We start from the raw sequence: 16,236 nt of genomic DNA, 5'->3' as shown, positions 1-16,236 counted from the left end.
CTGGTGTGCTGGAAGCACTCCAGAGGTGGAGTGGATGGTCTTTGAGGGATTTGGAGACTCTTTCATTTACTCTGCTGCTCAATCCAGAGCTGTTTCCAGTAAGCTGGAAAAGTGACCAAAAGAAGGAACTGAAATCAGTAAGTAAGTATGCCATAGAGACTTGGTTGGACACTCAGAAAAATGTACATGACTTGAACTTACAGCAGGAATGCCTCTTCCCCTCTCAGTTTTTAGTAAAAAACAATCAGTTAAAATAGCTCAATAAACAAGTGATCCCTACGTGGGAACACATCCTCAGTTTGGGATTTATAGGGTGAACTACTAATTCATCTATCTACCTAGCTGGAAAATCTCTGTGTGGGCATAACTCATGTACATAGCTACATCTCTAGGGCAGCAACACCAAATTATTCTTCACTTACAGGACATCCATAAAAATTTTAAAAGGTAAACTATGTTTTGTATATCTGTCTTCCCAGCACTGTATATTCCTGACACTTCCACTGAAAGGAACAACAGACCCACTCAAGTGTGTGTGTGTGTGCGTGTGTGTGTGTGTGCACGCGTGCACATATGTGTGTGAGAGAGGGAGAAGAGAGAAATGTTTCTCTGTGAGGCTACAAGACCAGACTTTTACCTCTGTGTTTGAATGGGAGATTAGAGTGGGAGGGTCTCCTATCAAAAAAAAGTAAAACTAATTCAGACACCCTTACACTGATGGGCACCTCAGATACAAAGGAAAGGGAAAGAGAGACAAAATGGTTGGTGGTGTGCCAAGGCGAGTCATACAGGGACAATTCAAAACCAGTAAAATTGCCCAGCCAGCAAAAAGCAAACAAAGAGCACGCTTAAGAGCGAGTAATTTACCAAGTCGTAAAGAATCAAAAGAAACCAAGAAATTACTTGATAGCAGAATTTAAGTGACATTCACTATATATAATCTGAAGTAGATACCAGTTTACAGTATGCTGTTTTGTAGGAATATGTTTAATGTGGAAGTATATTTAAATATTTACCTACCCATAACTGTTTATTTCTACAGTTTTAAATACATAAGATTTTTCTAGCAGTAATGTTCACATTACATCCATAGGTACTGGAAATACTTTTTAAACTATATGTTTACAGGCATATATTACCTCCCTAAATAGTGATTTGTGCAAAAATTACTATATCTACGTCACTCAGTGAAAAATGTAGAGAGGAATTTGTTAGAGAGGTTAAGTTTTGTTTTACCCATTTTATTCCTTTATTTTTAGCTATCTTAAATAAGGATCATTTCCTAATAGTGTGGACAATTTATAAATGTTATAAAATGTTAAAACAATATATAAAATGCTAAAACAATATATAAAATGTTGGGTTTGTTTTCCTTTGCTGTACACTACATGGTGCAAATAACTTTTTAACGACCTTATAAATTGAAGATATTTATTATGTGATTCACAGTTATCCATGCACTGTAAGCCACACTGTAATTGTGGCTAGTATTATGAGGTCTGTATTATTTGTAGGTCTCTGGGCTCAGTAATGTTTTAGAAGATGCAGCTGTTGAATTGATGGTTCAGTAATGGTTGCTATTACTTTGCAGTTGACTAATTCCTGGGATTTAGTGGGATTGCCCTTAAAAAAAAGAACAACAACAAAACAATAAGCTATTAATAGATTACAATATTACTAATTTATGCAGTTAGGTTGCAATATGATGATGGCATCTCTAACAGGCTGTGACCTAACAGCATAAATAAGGAGGTAATTTGGAATCTAACTTAAAAACAAAAGAGTGAGTTCACTCTGGTGTAGGTCTATTGAAATTTAGTGGAATTACACAAAGGAAAACTGGGGCCAAAGGTAATGCACTGGAATGAGGTGTCCTCCTCTGCTTCTATAAGGAACGGGGCCACAATAAAAGCAATAGAGAGGTTTGGCATAGGATTAGCCAGAGGTAGCGTGGGGGAGAACAAGGCTGGGGTGACCCCGAAGACCCTCTGCACTCCCTGGTCAGCCCTCACTGCGGGTCCAGCATCATGGGTCATATGACGTCAGGGTCATATTTCGTGGCTGAACACCGACAACTTTTAAATTGCCAGACTTCGCTGCTGTGATACAGCTGCCCATAATGGCATGAGAACGGTGGGTGCTGCATTCCCCTGTGGAGGAAGATGAACCTGATGTCTGGTGCCTCTGTTTTCCTTCTATGTGTGTGGGAGAAACCTTAGCACCTACTGGAAGTGGGAACAGCTTATTCCACGTGGGGTGGGGAGGAAGACTTGGTTGATAAAGTTTAAACAGAAGTATACAAAAAGCAGAAACACAGTAGATAGGGATGAGTCAAAATGAGACATATTTCCATCCCCTTCCAAAACATTAGAACAGTCAATAAAATGGGATCACAAATATTTAGCACTATTAATGATTTGTATTTATTTGGCCTGAACAGATATAATATTAAACATGCTGGAAATATTTCATCAGTGGTAAAGAATTGTACTATGTATTTATAATGGAGAAATAAGGATATTCCCCCCAGTCATCTTAATGTTCTTATGGGTGTTAATCATTAGAAAAGTCTTATACTGAGTCAGAGAAGCTATAAAAGAGGTAGGGAGATGGGGTCCTCAATGACTGATGTGCTTGGACAACTTGATTAATGACTGCTATTGATTAAGGCTTTTTAAATTGTGTTGCCATTTTTAAAGTCTTTTTTTAATTATTTGTTTCAATAGCTTTGTTGGTATTCTAAACACTTTGCAAATCCTAACTTTTTGAGGGAACTGGAAACTAACTTTTGTTTTCAGCTGAGCGCGCTTTTCTAAACTGTTTCCCATACTACAGTTATTATTATAAAAGCTCTCTGACAGCTGCTCTATTTCTGATTATGATAGAGGTAGGCCAATAAGTTGCGTAAGAGAGATGAAACAACTCTTGGTTTTGCAGTTCTACCTGAAAAATAGTAACAAATCAGAGCCACTTTTCTGATCTCCAAGATGTCTGTGTGGCTGCTTGCATTCTGACTGCAATTTGCACTGCTCCAGTTTTGAGACTGTCACTTTCCAGATCTCATTTTCCCTCTGCATGAGGGACATTTTAAAGGAAAGCCTGAGCAAAAGACAGTAGCTAGTTTTACTAGGGAGGATGCAAGGGGGGGGCGGATCTTAAACATGGTAAATCAGAAACGAACTAGAAAAAAACCCACGTATCTTACAATATATTTTTAACAGGCAAAATCAGCCTATATGAAACTGAGATTTGTAATGGAAATAGTCCACTTGCCTTTGATACTTTGATATGAAAAAATACAACTCCTTAAAGTCTGCATACAGTACTGGGCTTTCAGTAGGCATTGAGGAGAGGCACAAACTGGAGGGAAGGCCAAGGAGAGGAAAGCAGTGCACACCCAGGTGTCTAGGTGAGGACAGTGCTCACATCCAGACCTGCATCCGACGGCTGCTCCCAGCCCCACAGGGCAGGCCTGCGCCTGCACCTTCTTCACCCCTGCTGGGCCCAGCCCTCAGCCTGCAGTCTCTGGCTCTTTCTTACAGCTTTCCTTGTTCCTCTTCCAGGCAGTTCTGTGGCTTCCCTTTAAACCAGCGGGTAAACTGCCTGTCACCTGCTAGTTTCCTGGCCACAAGAATTTCTTCTGCACTACTGTTTGTCTGTGGTGACAGCCTTTTCCCCTTCATGCTGAATTAAGTAGGAAAAATCCCAAATGATTATCTGATTTTTTCTGTTTTCTTCAGCCATTTAGCTCTTCCTATCTTTGATATTGCTTTGCAACGTCTTCCTGAGCAGCTTCTCAGCCCAGATCCCTGTCCCAGCAGTGCTTGGGGTTAGAACAACATCCTTGTTTGTGATGAGTTTTAAAAGCCATGTAAAACATCTCTCAGGTGACTGGGTCTGAGACCATGACAAGACAAGACCCTCAGAGAAATACACTTGGTAGGTGGTGTCTGTCTCCTTGAAAACATTACTAAGCTCCTCCAGAAACATCTTTGAAAGTCCTAGTAAATGCTTTGCTCATCAGTTCTCTTTGACATATGACAAAATGCTCCACCTACAAGTAGGACGGAAGAAGCCCTCTAATGGTTAAGATTCAATCGTTATTATTATGAATAACACCACACTCTCTGCAGCGTGTTCTAACCTAAAAGCCAGTCACTGCACTTGGAGAGTTACTCCTGTCCTTGCAGAGGTTGAGCCCTTGTGCTCTGGTGACGACCTGGCTAAACCGGCAAGAGGAGAGCAGGCGACAGCAGGCATGAAAGGGAAGCTTCAGAAACTGGCTGCGTCTTCCCAGCTAGTACATTAAGTCATCAGATCTGTTGATTGAATCAAAACCTACAAATCTAATCCCAGAATAAATAAAACATATTCCAGCACATCCCAGTGGGACCCAGCTGGGCTTGCCAGCTCATCTCTCCCAAAGTTCGTGCTTGCTGAGGAAAGCACTTCAGCAGGTTGCGTTAGTGAGGGTCACTGAATCATTCTTGTCAGCAGCACGGAAAAGCGTTATTGCTCTGTGTCATTGGGCTTTCCCTGCAGGCATTTCAGATGACAAACTGCTCATTTGATTCTTAAGCTCAACACATGGGTGACATCCTTTGCTGCTGTCTTCAGTACACAGCAGAAAGTAGAGAGCGTTTCATCGGCCTGCAGTGAAATGGAAAACCAATTGAAATAAATGCCTACTGAGGGATGCTGCATCTTGTGGTGAATTTTATGCTAATTCAGTTTAACATATCTAGATAGCTGTGGAAGTAAGTTCTGGCATGTTTTCTCTTCCTAAAACTCATTGGTTTTGCTAATTCACTCAGGAAATGCTGTAGCATTTCCTCATTGTGAATGGTGCCAAGAGCACCCAGATACCCAGTGAAGGAAGAATTAATCCCAGCTCCAGCCTCTAGCCACTCTAATTAGTACCTGAGAGAGAACACTTAGTCAACTTTCTGAGGAAAGAGACAGGACATTTCCTTGGGATGACACTGCTTTGTGGCCAGGCTCACAGGATTGGATTAAATCCCAAGCTTTCTCTCTCTCCTTAACGAATTTATTTCCTCCAGTAATTACTCTATAAGAGAAAAGCCCTCTGACTTCAGTGAACTCTATCGGCAGAGTAATTCTATCAAATGGCATTCCTATTAGCATTTTACAGTGGTTATTTGAAGAGTGTTAGAATAGGGGGTTGCCTCTCCCAGTGCATACATTATGTTATGTTGCCACTTTGTTTGATTGCATTCAAATCTCTGAATCTAATCACAGAATAAATAAAGTGTGTTCACAAGATCCCAGCAGGGCCATCATCCTGTACCAGTGATGTGACAAATAGCAGTGAAAACTAAGACGATCCTCCTTTTGCTTAAAAAAATATATATATACTTCCTTGTTGTGGAAGATAAAAGAATCCTTCTTCTTGAGGCCTGAAGGAAAAGAAGTTATCAGCCACTGGGGCAGAAGAGAATAAATCATGAAAGACTTCTCAGGGCAAAAAAAGATAAAGGAGAAGGAGTTAGATTTTTTTTTTTTTTCCTGAAGGGAGATTAGAAATAGCTTAAGAAATACACAGCGTGGAAGCTTTCACAGCACATGTCAGGGATGAAAATAACTCAAAATATAACAAAGACTAAAAAGATCCCTTCCTGAGGCTAAAGCAGATTGCTTTCTCCGAGCTAGCAATGTATTGTTTCAAGCATGGCTGGAAAGAGGCTAATGGTGTTTAGTTTGTAGCTGTCCAGAAGATGAAGGGATGTGCCCTTCTGTGACTAATGAGCGCCCATCGATGGGCTGTCAGAGAGCTGCAGCTCCATGAGCAGGGAAGAGGAGTTTTGTGAGTAACACGTGTAGCCTACGGGTTCAATTCATCCCTGTGTCAGGGTACAAGTGTGGTATTTATCTTGTATATCTCAAGTTCCCCATGATAATGTTTGTTTTATTCCTTCTCTCTGTAAAGAAAGACCTTCTATGACCTTTATATTTTCTCTTCTCTCACCCTGTTCATCTGTCCCACAAGACAGCAGATGCCCAGTGATAGCACATCTGCAGCATATCAGAGCATTTATATAGTGACTGCTGTGGGCAATGCCAGTTTCAGAGGGTCACTGTCCTGTATTCAGGGAAACAGAAGATGATGCCAGGGTTTCCAGCGGAGACAACTGTCTGTTAACTCTGCTGTGATGCAGATGCAGGGCCTGCTTTTAAGGGCTTTAGGGCTGCCTCTGTGCTCTGGGAGGGCACTGAGGCCAACTCTAGGAAAAGAAATATCAGGGATATCATCCCAGGGATGTCTTTTGCCCCTGATACTCAAGAATTATAGTTTGTCAGTTCCATCTAATCAAGCCTGTAAAGCTAAGAGCAATTTCTTTTCTTAACATTTAGCATGTCTGCAATAACTCTGTAAGGCCAGAAAAGATCTGGACTTCCTGCCAAGAAGGGCCAAATGTCTGACCCATGTGGCAGGAACAATAAACGGGGCACTGTTCAGGATGGAAAACTAAAAGATGTAATGTATGACCCATTTCTAAATTCAGCTCTCTTTAGCAAGAGCCTTGCTCCAGCACTGTTTTCTTCTAGGAGAGTCTTCATAAATAGCTGCAGAATCCAGAAATTTAATAATTCAGTCAAGGTGTAGGTTTGTTTTTCTGCCCTCCTGCTGTTTTATCTTGGAGCATAAATGCTGAATTGGGAAATTCAAAGGCAGACCTTTTTGTTGGTTTGTTTTGTTTATGCATATTGAAACCTGAAGTTTTTGTTTCAGACTCACCTTTAGGTAAAGGACTGTCATAAGCACACTGTAGCTGACTTCTTCATCTAGGAGAAAAGAATTTAAAGCCCTTTATAGAACCATAACACATATTGTTGTACAAAGTACTGGACACCAAGGCACACTACAGAAGGGATTCTGTGAGCCAAAACACTTTTCTTGTTTGATTTATTATGTTCAGGAAAACAGGATTTAACATGTCCTTGTTAAATAAAAAGGACTGTAGTAACAACCCCCTGACTATCACCCTAGTCTCTTACTGTAAGCAGTTTCTAAAACCTCAAATTTTTGGCTAACCCCTCGGGTAAAAAATGACTGACAACACATGTAAGTGTCTTGTAATGAAGTGGTTGAAAATTACTTAATTTATCCTCCATTATAAACCCTTTTCCTGGAACATCTCTAGCTATAATACTTTCAAAGCCAGCTGCCATCTACAGTGGACTAGTAGTGGGCCTATTAAGCCTCTTAAGTATTTGCATTCTAATTCCTAAATGGGGTGGCCAGACCTTACTCTGTGCAAGTGCTTTTATAATTAAGATTCTATCGGCGTTTCTATTATGAACTCTGTTTTCAGTCCAGTGTAATTTAAGGAGGTTTCTTCTTAACAGTGAAGCAAACCTATTGTCTGTGCTTTTGTGTATGTTGTGTTATTTCCTAGCTAAAAATCAAGGAAATCTTTGAAACATTCTGACATTTGTCATCAACTCTGTGCCCTTTCTTAACCATTCATCAAGGCATCTTTTATTGTGATTAGGTGAATTTATTCTCCTCTCTGATGCTTGCTCTTCATCATACATTCTGTAAAAATGCTTAACACTGTCCTTCAGGCCAAAAATCAGGGTCTGATGGCTATAGGAAATGGGACAATGGGGTTGCAAGTCGAGAGTCATAACTTCTGGAGGCAGAGGACAGAGGACATTCATTTCACTAAGCCCATTCAGAAATTCAGGCCCACATTTTCAAAGCTTTGTAGGAGTAGATGATGTCTGTTTTGGAGTTTCGTCTATGGTCTTTTGTCTCAGGTAAAACCATTGTGGCCACAAGAAGCAATTAAAGATTGTCAGGGTATAAAAACGTATTCTATCAAGAACCTACCACTAAATAATTTGTCAAACCTGTGCCCCTTACAGATTTGTTCAAAAGCTATTAGTCAGTGCCTAATTCTAAGGGAGCTACTTGGCCTTCAACATCTTTGGGAAAACAGGCAGAGTTCACCCATGTTATAGCCAAGTCGATCACTTCTACAAGTTAAAGTAAACCTGAAAATTTATGAAACCTTTAGTTAACTGCCTACGTATTCCATTAATAGCACCTCCACAAATTAGTTTTGCTGAGTTTCTAGTTTTTGAGATAAAAACCCTGATTCTGATCTCAACCCACTTGGGGAAGAGGGCTGTAAATACCTTTATAGTCCCTCATCCTCTGACCTGCTGGTGGCACCTGCAGTCCTCTGCACAAATGAAAGCAGCCAGAGGAACTGAGGAACTGTTCCTAATAATAACCAGAGCATGAAAACCCCGACTACATCTCTAATGTGTCCTCTACACTGAGAGCTGGGAGAAAAGCCTAGAGCAATTCTGACAGCTAGCTGTCACCCGTGCATCCGCCTTAGAGATGTGTTCTGCCAGGTCTGGTCCTGCTGACATCATGGCCCTTCCCTTGCACTGATGTAATGAGCTGCTGTATGCTGCAATGCTCCCAACTTAGAGGTTTTAGTTGAGGCCCAATTAGTGTCAGCTGTTTGTCTGCTGGATATTTCTAATTATCTCACAGGACCTGCTTCCCCTCTCTTGCATGTTGGTGTAAATCAGTGATAATGCAATGGAAATTGATGGCATTTTACAGCAGTAAAAAATGTTAATAGTTCAAGACCAGGCTTTCTGCGTTTGAGTGGTCTCCTGGTGCCCTGCTGAGCACAAAGGGGGAGCCGGCCCTGCAGCAGTCTCACTGGAAAGACTATGCCTGAGAGCAAGCTGTCCAACTAGTGCCTTCCTCACTTGCATTTTATTCCCTTTTTAGCTGCATAGCAACTAATGACCATAAAAACAGCTTTAAAAAGCCCCACATTATTCCCGTGTTTAATTAACTTTTAGTGCATCAGACCATAGTATCTTATCACAGCCTGCCCAGTTTCAGGGGGTTATTTGGTTTGAGACTCACTAATGCTTGGCTTCCATTCAAGTGATTCACGGTTACTTCTCTTTACATTTCACACATGATCTGAGACCCATAAAAGCACGGCCTTTTTGCAGCTGTCACCAGCAGCAGACCAAGAACAGGTTCTTCAGCCTCATGCCTCTCACACACATGCTGACCATCCGTAGCTTATTAGACAACCTCAGCCCTGAAATGCCTTGTGTTCCTAAACTAACACTGGGGAGAGTGTATGTTAGTACTACCAGTGGATGGGTGTAAGATTTCTATGTGTTGGCAGGCTTTTACCCATCATTTGCGCAAGCTAGAGATACTTCTTGGGTAGAGCAGGAGGTTCTGTGCTTTATGTCCTCTGCTAGTTTGAAATTTGAAGTATTTAGGGTGTAGCAACAAGGTGGATGCCTTCCAAGTAGCCGTAGTTTGCTTCCTGTGTGCTTGCAAGGGAGATTAAATCCCCATGGACACCACTTACAGATGAGCTGTTCTTAGACATACATCAGATAAGACACACCAAGGAGAGGTTCCAACCTGCAATTCCTCATGCTGGTCATTACATTACAGCAGGAATGAATGAGGTCATACATTGATTAAGGGATAAAAGATGTTAAGACCAAGAGCTATCTTATGACCCATCCTCTTCTCAGTCACTGGACACTGCTGCTCCATTTCTGCCTAAAACTATTGCCTTAGTGCTCGCTTACTGGGACAATTCCTTTTACCCGCTTATCCACTGGGGACACAGGCCTTCACATACCTATAGCAGTATTCATTTAATTTAATTTTAAAGACACCCATTAATCAAAATGGGTCTATTTACTGATTCTTAATAAGCTCTAAAAAGGTTTTGTTCTGGCATGTTTGTCTGTGTTTGACTCTAAGGCCATTTCTGTAATAAATCGTCATTTTCTGCCTGTCTTAGCTTCTAAATGCTTTGGGTCAAACAGGTACATTTGTACACCATGTTTCGATAGCTCCCTTCCTGCTACACATGATTTGGTTTCTCCGTCCACTTTATTCCTATTTGCCCAGCACCAATAATACAGAAGAGATTAAGGAGGGACAGGGAGCTGTTTTTCTTCACCCACTGTATTTTCTGCTCTGCAGAGGGATGCAGGCCTGCACTGAAAGTGTCTGCAGCATATTCTGTTCAAAGGTCAGATGCGGCTGTTTCAGCTGTTGTGAATTGGATTTTAGCCAAGACCCTCCTCTGACAATTTCAAGAAGGCCACTTCCACATCCATCTTACTCAGACAATTGTACGCAATTTTCAAACTAATAATTCATCATTTGCACATATGTGTGGCTTCTATTCCATTATTTTATTAACATATTAGAAGGGCCCTGATTTATTTAGGAAATTCATTATTACTCTTATCAAATTATGACATGTTGTTATCCAGGAAGATGCACTTGCTATTTCACAACTAATTATGCCAATTAAGTTTTCATGATTCTACCACAAAGCACAGCTCATTAACTTTAATTACTTTTGAAATGCAGCTGCTGAGACACACACAGAAAGGAACAGGTAGGTTATATTTGTTAGTTAATTTCTGCAAATGCAGTTTGTTGTCATTAGGTCTTAAGTGATTCTTTCGGGCAATTTTGTTCCATATTTCCCATGTAAGTTTTGGGTACTTTTCACTTAAGAGGGTTTTAAATGTTCCTCTTTCTTTATAGACTAGCTTTCATCTGTAGAACTTTGGACCAAGTTCAAAGATATTTCCTCAGATAAATCTGGTGTTTTAGTTCAGTCCTTAATGGAAATCAGTGGACATCTACAGTGAACACCCTTCATCACCTAAGTGGAACCAGCCCAAAAGGAGTTAAGGTGAAGACTGCATTTTGTCTGGAAGCTAAGATGCTGTGGTAAGGCTAATTTTACTGAGAAAAAGCATCTCAGGTCTGTAATGCATGCAGTTGATGACTCCAGAGAGGTGCCTGGTTAATATTTCTCTGGAAGGATTGTCTTGAGTGATTAAGAAGGACAAAATATGGCCGAGCATTTCTAGGTTCACCACATGCAAGCAAGGAATAGCAGGTATGAAACTCTTTTACAGGTCTCCTGAGGAACGGGGAAATAGAATTTCTTTGCCTCTGTGAGAGTAGGACAAACTGACAACTAAAGAACAGTACTGACTGCTCTCAGAGGAGGTAGTGTCTGAGCTGACTCAGGGAGTTGAAAAATCTGTTACCATGTTTCCTCACTAGCATCTTTTGGAAATGTGAAGAGCATTCCTCCTTTCAAAACACATCATTATTGAAAAAACAGTCAGAACACATATAATCCATACTCCCTTTCAGAAACAGTCGGATGCAATAACCGCTTCAAAGTGCCAGAATGCTTCTCCCTCCACTTCCTCAGCCTCTTGCACAACTCTCGCTGGTCACAGGGCCGCAATTCAGCCACAGCAGTGCCACTGTCCCTGAAACTGGCTCTCTTCACCTTCTACTTTGTATATGGTAGTTTTGACTTTGCCATCTACTGGAAACTAGGTAGTTTGGTTACCCTCATAAAAACAGCACTGAGCAATTGGGCCAATGCCAGCTTTAAAGCTGTTTACATGCTTGGTGGTTAGATTGAAGTGTGAGAAAGACTAGTATTGATATTGGGAATTTTCATGCATATTTTCATCAGAATGGCAACTTTTCAAGGGCAAAACACTGTCATTCTTTTTGGTTCTGGTGGTGATGGACAGGAGTATCAAGCTTGGGATAACAGATACTCATTTATTTTCACAGAGAAAGCCCAGAAGTTCAGATCTTTTCTTTAACATCTTTAATGACATGGCAAAGGGCCTCTAAGAGGTATTTCAGTGTGTTGCACTGTAATGTAGTGCTAAAGTTATAGTAACCTCTGCTGAGGGATAGCTTTTTAAGGATGAGCTATGCAGCACTCTGAAGTGAGGATTTAATGTCTTCAATAAAGCACATTAACCATTATTACTTCTGACCCAGCATAAACTCCAAGAAGGAAATGCCTGCCATTAATGAAATGTTTAGCAGCTCTAGAGCCATTCACCTCTTTATAATCTCTGGGTCAAACAGAATAGTCACTGAAATTCACTGTATGATCTAAAAATGCTCTAGAATTTACGGGGGTTTGGCTGAGGAAAGAAGCATCCTAGTACAATGTTTGCTTGGGATTTTTTTAACACAGCAGCTGCAGCAACAGTAATTCCAGGGTCTTCAATTCCAAAGGCAAAGTAATGAAACTGAATATACCCCAGCAAAGCCTTCAACAAATGAAGGTTTTAACTCATAGATTCTTTTCTTTGCTGATATCCCATTAAGCAATTCTGTTTGCTGGATACTGAGGTCTACAACTCCCAGGCATGGACTTTCAGTGCAAAAAAACGAAAGGCCATATGTAGAGATGTAGCTAAGATTAAACCTGGTATTAGTAAACTGAGGTGGAGAATGATCATACTTTCATATACAGCTAAAACAGACAGTGATCTCCTGCCTAAAGTAGACATCCTGCACCTTCTCCTTCTTTTGCCCCAGCACTGACCCTACAATATAGTGGCTGGGGGCACTAAGCCAGCAAAAAGCTATTATTTCTATAGGGTTACTTTTTCATCAGTTTTGCACACTGGATCAGGTCTCTATGAGCTCACATGGACTCCAGCAGAAAGCAAACAGCAGGTGTGTGCAGCCGTGGGCACCAGTGGAGGAGGAAGAGAATGGCAGGTAGTCCAGAGGTGGCCTCAGCTGGGACATGAAACCACAGGCTGAGGGGACAAGTACCTTCCTGCACGGTCAGCACCAACAAGACTGGTGTGCATTAAGTTAATGTACAGGTCTGAGCAGGGAGTCTTGTGGGGAGAGTATCTTCCTATCTGCTCCTGCTGCCCAGAGAGAAGCAGGAGCAGAGCAGAGTTGGAAGGCGCCCAAAGGGTTTGTGTATGTGGAGGGGTTCTCTGAGGAAGGCAGGGGAACATCCTGGGAGCAAAATATCTTGTTATGGCTCTTCATCCCAGCTTCTTACATTGCCTAAGGCCCCAAGGTTTCTACCAATGACACTGCACCCATTGCAATTGTGTGGACTCACTTCTTAATAATATAGCTCAGTATGCTTTTAAAGTTTGGTATATCTGTGCTGAAAATCCCAAATGAATAGGCCTAGATGGGAAGGGCTGATGCAAATCTGAAAGGAAATGTGCTGTCTGTCTTGCAGTGAAAAGGTGAAGGCACCAAGAACCACTAAAGTTTAAAGCCAGTACATGAAGTATCAGCTAAGTCAAAGTTTAAATAACCTAGAAGATCCACAGCTTGACTATTCTGGAAGATCTATGTCAGAGCCAGAAGTTTTGTGCCTGGTGAGGTCCAGAATTCATTTGAGATTCCCCTCTGAAAATGGCTTTGTTACTTAGGGACCTCTGAGTTTCTCTGTGGTGTGAGCGTGACATGGTGAAATGAATCCCCAAGCATTCAGTGTCACAGCATGACTGAGTAACAAATTCATCCTGGGCAGGGAAGCAGCAGAGGGAGGCAGTAATAAAGGCTGAGAGGAAAGGGAGTCAAAGTCTGGGCCCTTATTGTGGAAGTGAAGAATTTTACTATACTATGATCAAAAGTAATTGCCAGAGCTGGCAGGGGAGTCCAGCAGGAGAGAAGGTTGCCAGCAGGCATGGCTAGTCTCTGCTGAGTATGAGACAGCAGCTATCCACTAACTGACTACGGGGACGATGAAGGAGGGGGCTGGCATCAGAGAGCCAGCCAGCCAGGAGGACAACATCTGTCCTGCATCTGCCTCATGGCCACAGAAAACCTACAAGCAATCCACAAAATCGATAGCACTCACCTAACAACATAAGGAGAGATGTCATGCAGGAACCACTCTCCCACGAAGACAGCAAAAGAACGACAGTGGGTGGCAGTTAGCCTCCAGCCATGGATTCTATAGGAGGTTTTAGAGAAAGGGCAGTGAGACACAGTGGCTGTCCCCGTATCTCTGTGCTATGCTGCTGTCCATAATGAAGCTTTAAAAACAAAAGAGAAATGAATATGGTTATGAACTTTCTCCAAAATCTGAATGGCATATGTATTGAGGCATAAGGTTTGCTTAAGCTGGTACAGTTTTTAGCCTTCTCCGTGTGACTCTTATTTCATCCACTTATAGATATCATAAGAGTATACTGTAATACATTTCCAACATTCTATTAAGAACACAGGATATGTAAATATACAGGAATATATTTACAGTATTAACAGTAAATATTACAGGAAATGTAATATACATTTTGAATATGTATGATTCACTTTACCTTCTCACTTTGCAGTGCTGCCTCTGGGTGTCCCAGAGTTGACTTCTTCTTGGAATAAGGAGAGACACTACTGTAGGTCAAGTAAGTATGCCTGACTTAGCATGCAGACACAATCGTGAGCTGATCATGCCTGATGAGAGCACCCAGAGAAACACCGTCTGTCTGTTCAGGTGGGAACACCTGGGCACAGTGAGGTGGGGAGGGGGGATAGACCAAACTTCCACAAGTGGGAAGGAGGTCCATCATCCCCACAGACAGCGCAGGATAATTCCCAAACACAGAGAAAGAGGCTCTTCACACTAGCCAGTGAATACCTTGGTGATACAATGGGAAATTAGTCCAAAAAACATGGGGTAAGAGCTTCTGATCACGTTAATCTGAATTCCCTTTCTGTGCTAAGTTGAGGATCTTTAAATAGTGTATTCCAGTTCACTAACAAATGCTGTTTCTGCATTACTAAAAGTGACCAGTGATCACAGCATTCTTGTGAGAGGTTACCTCTCTCTCTGGAAAGCTGTAATAGCAGAACCAGGAGACACTGGCTTGCATGGGCATGGTGTGCAAAAACTAAACCTGGGGCCTCACATATAAAAGGGGCACTCTCAGAGAGAATGACATTGTCTAAATTTTAGACTGACAGTACACCCTGAAAAATCGCCCGCCCACCTCCTCCAGCTACACTCTGAAGTTGGTTGAGGGCAGGATTTTAATGCTAGCTGTGTCACATGCTTCACGAGCCAGCAACTGGCCCTGTACTAGGGGCTTACTAAAATAAGTGTGAGAGCAGATTTCTCTGTGTTGTGTGTCATGATATACCACGCATCTGAAATTAAGATCTATCCTGTTATCTTGTTTATGTCCACAAGGTGATGCATTCCTTGAAACAGATTAATTCAAAATGCCACTCTTGGTCAGCATTTCTCATCCAAGCTGTTCTATACCAATAAATTAATCGTTTCACTTGAGCTCTTGATACCAGATAATTTGACATGTATCAGGCAATCACGATGCCTCCTGACTCACTTCAGAACACCTGATAGCTCTGTTCCAGAGACAAGAACAACATTCAGACCTTACTAATTTTCACTTTTCCCTTGAACTCCAGAGATAGCTGGAAGATTAGAGAAGACAACAGACGGTAGGACCTGTCCCAATTTTCCAGTTTTCTATTTTGTATACCTCTTCATTATATTTTATAAATGAACTATTAATATCTAGCCAATTTCCCAGCCGTATTACTATCCAAGTTCCACTGCAGTTGAAAAATGCATGCACTCAGCACTTTTCGGATAATGGCAACGTACACTGATAGGTCGGTTAAGCTTCACCTTCTACCGTCAATCTCCAAACTGGATTTTATTTTCAGTGCAGCTTCACACGGCCATTTAGAGCGAAACCTTGGCCTGCGAGTGCCGGCGACCAGGCCGTCCCCGGCCGCAGGGGAGCAGCGGAGCTGCAAGTGAAGAGCAGGCGTCGGCACACGCAGGGGCTCTGCCGGACGCCCCGACGCCCTTCCCGGCTCCCGAGGCACCAGCTTTCCCTGGTTCAGACAGCGGTGCTGCGAGGGGTTGGCCAAGCGGTGAGAGGGGGGCTGGCTGAACCGTTTACAACCCGCTTCTCGGAAACGGGAAATTTAACAAGCGGGAAGGACCGGCGCACCGGGAGCTGTGCTGCTGCTCGAGCGCGGGTCTGCGTTACCGACGCGTTTCTGCGTACACGAACACGCCTGGGGGTTCCTGTAGCAAGCGTGAGGGTAACCAACGCGAAGCCCCCGTGCCGCTTCGCAAGCAGCTTGCGAGACCGAGGAAGCGGCCCCGCCGGCCCGGGGCCCGCCGCGGCCCGGGCAGCGCCGCCTCCCGCCTGCGGCGAGCGGCGGGGCCTGACCCCTCGCGGCCGCCGTAAGGCCTCCTCCCCCTCAGGAGCCGAGCGGGTGGGCCGTGTCCTTCCGCGACCACCGTACCGCTCCCTCTCCCCCCGCCCGCCGCGAGGCGGTGACGCGCCTTCCTGCGCCGGCGGGCGGCTCTGCGCAGCCGCAGCAGCGGCGGGCGGGCG

The 16,236-nt window shown here is 42.8% G+C and overlaps 1 long non-coding RNA gene across 2 annotated transcripts; it reads right to left on the bottom strand.

Annotated features, from left to right (window-relative positions):
• Window positions 1-946: 946 nt before the first annotated feature.
• LOC106499038 (uncharacterized) lies at window positions 947-16,000 on the bottom strand. 2 transcript variants are annotated; one of them, XR_001295099.2, is made up of 4 exons: window positions 15,489-16,000; window positions 13,722-13,899; window positions 6,758-6,804; window positions 947-1,623 (listed from the first exon to the last, which is right to left on the bottom strand). It is a non-coding gene; the product is annotated as an uncharacterized lncRNA (long non-coding RNA). The 2 variants fall into 2 exon arrangements; XR_001295100.2 differs by lacking the exon at window positions 947-1,623 and adding an exon at window positions 4,600-4,650.
• Between the last annotated feature and the right edge of the window lie 236 nt (window positions 16,001-16,236).

The sequence above is a fragment of the Apteryx mantelli genome, chromosome 6 (assembly GCF_036417845.1).
Source record: "Apteryx mantelli isolate bAptMan1 chromosome 6, bAptMan1.hap1, whole genome shotgun sequence".
Taxonomy (NCBI): Eukaryota; Metazoa; Chordata; class Aves; order Apterygiformes; family Apterygidae; genus Apteryx; species Apteryx mantelli.
Note: the sequence above shows the minus strand (reverse complement) of the source record. Positions and strands in the feature narration are given on the sequence as shown.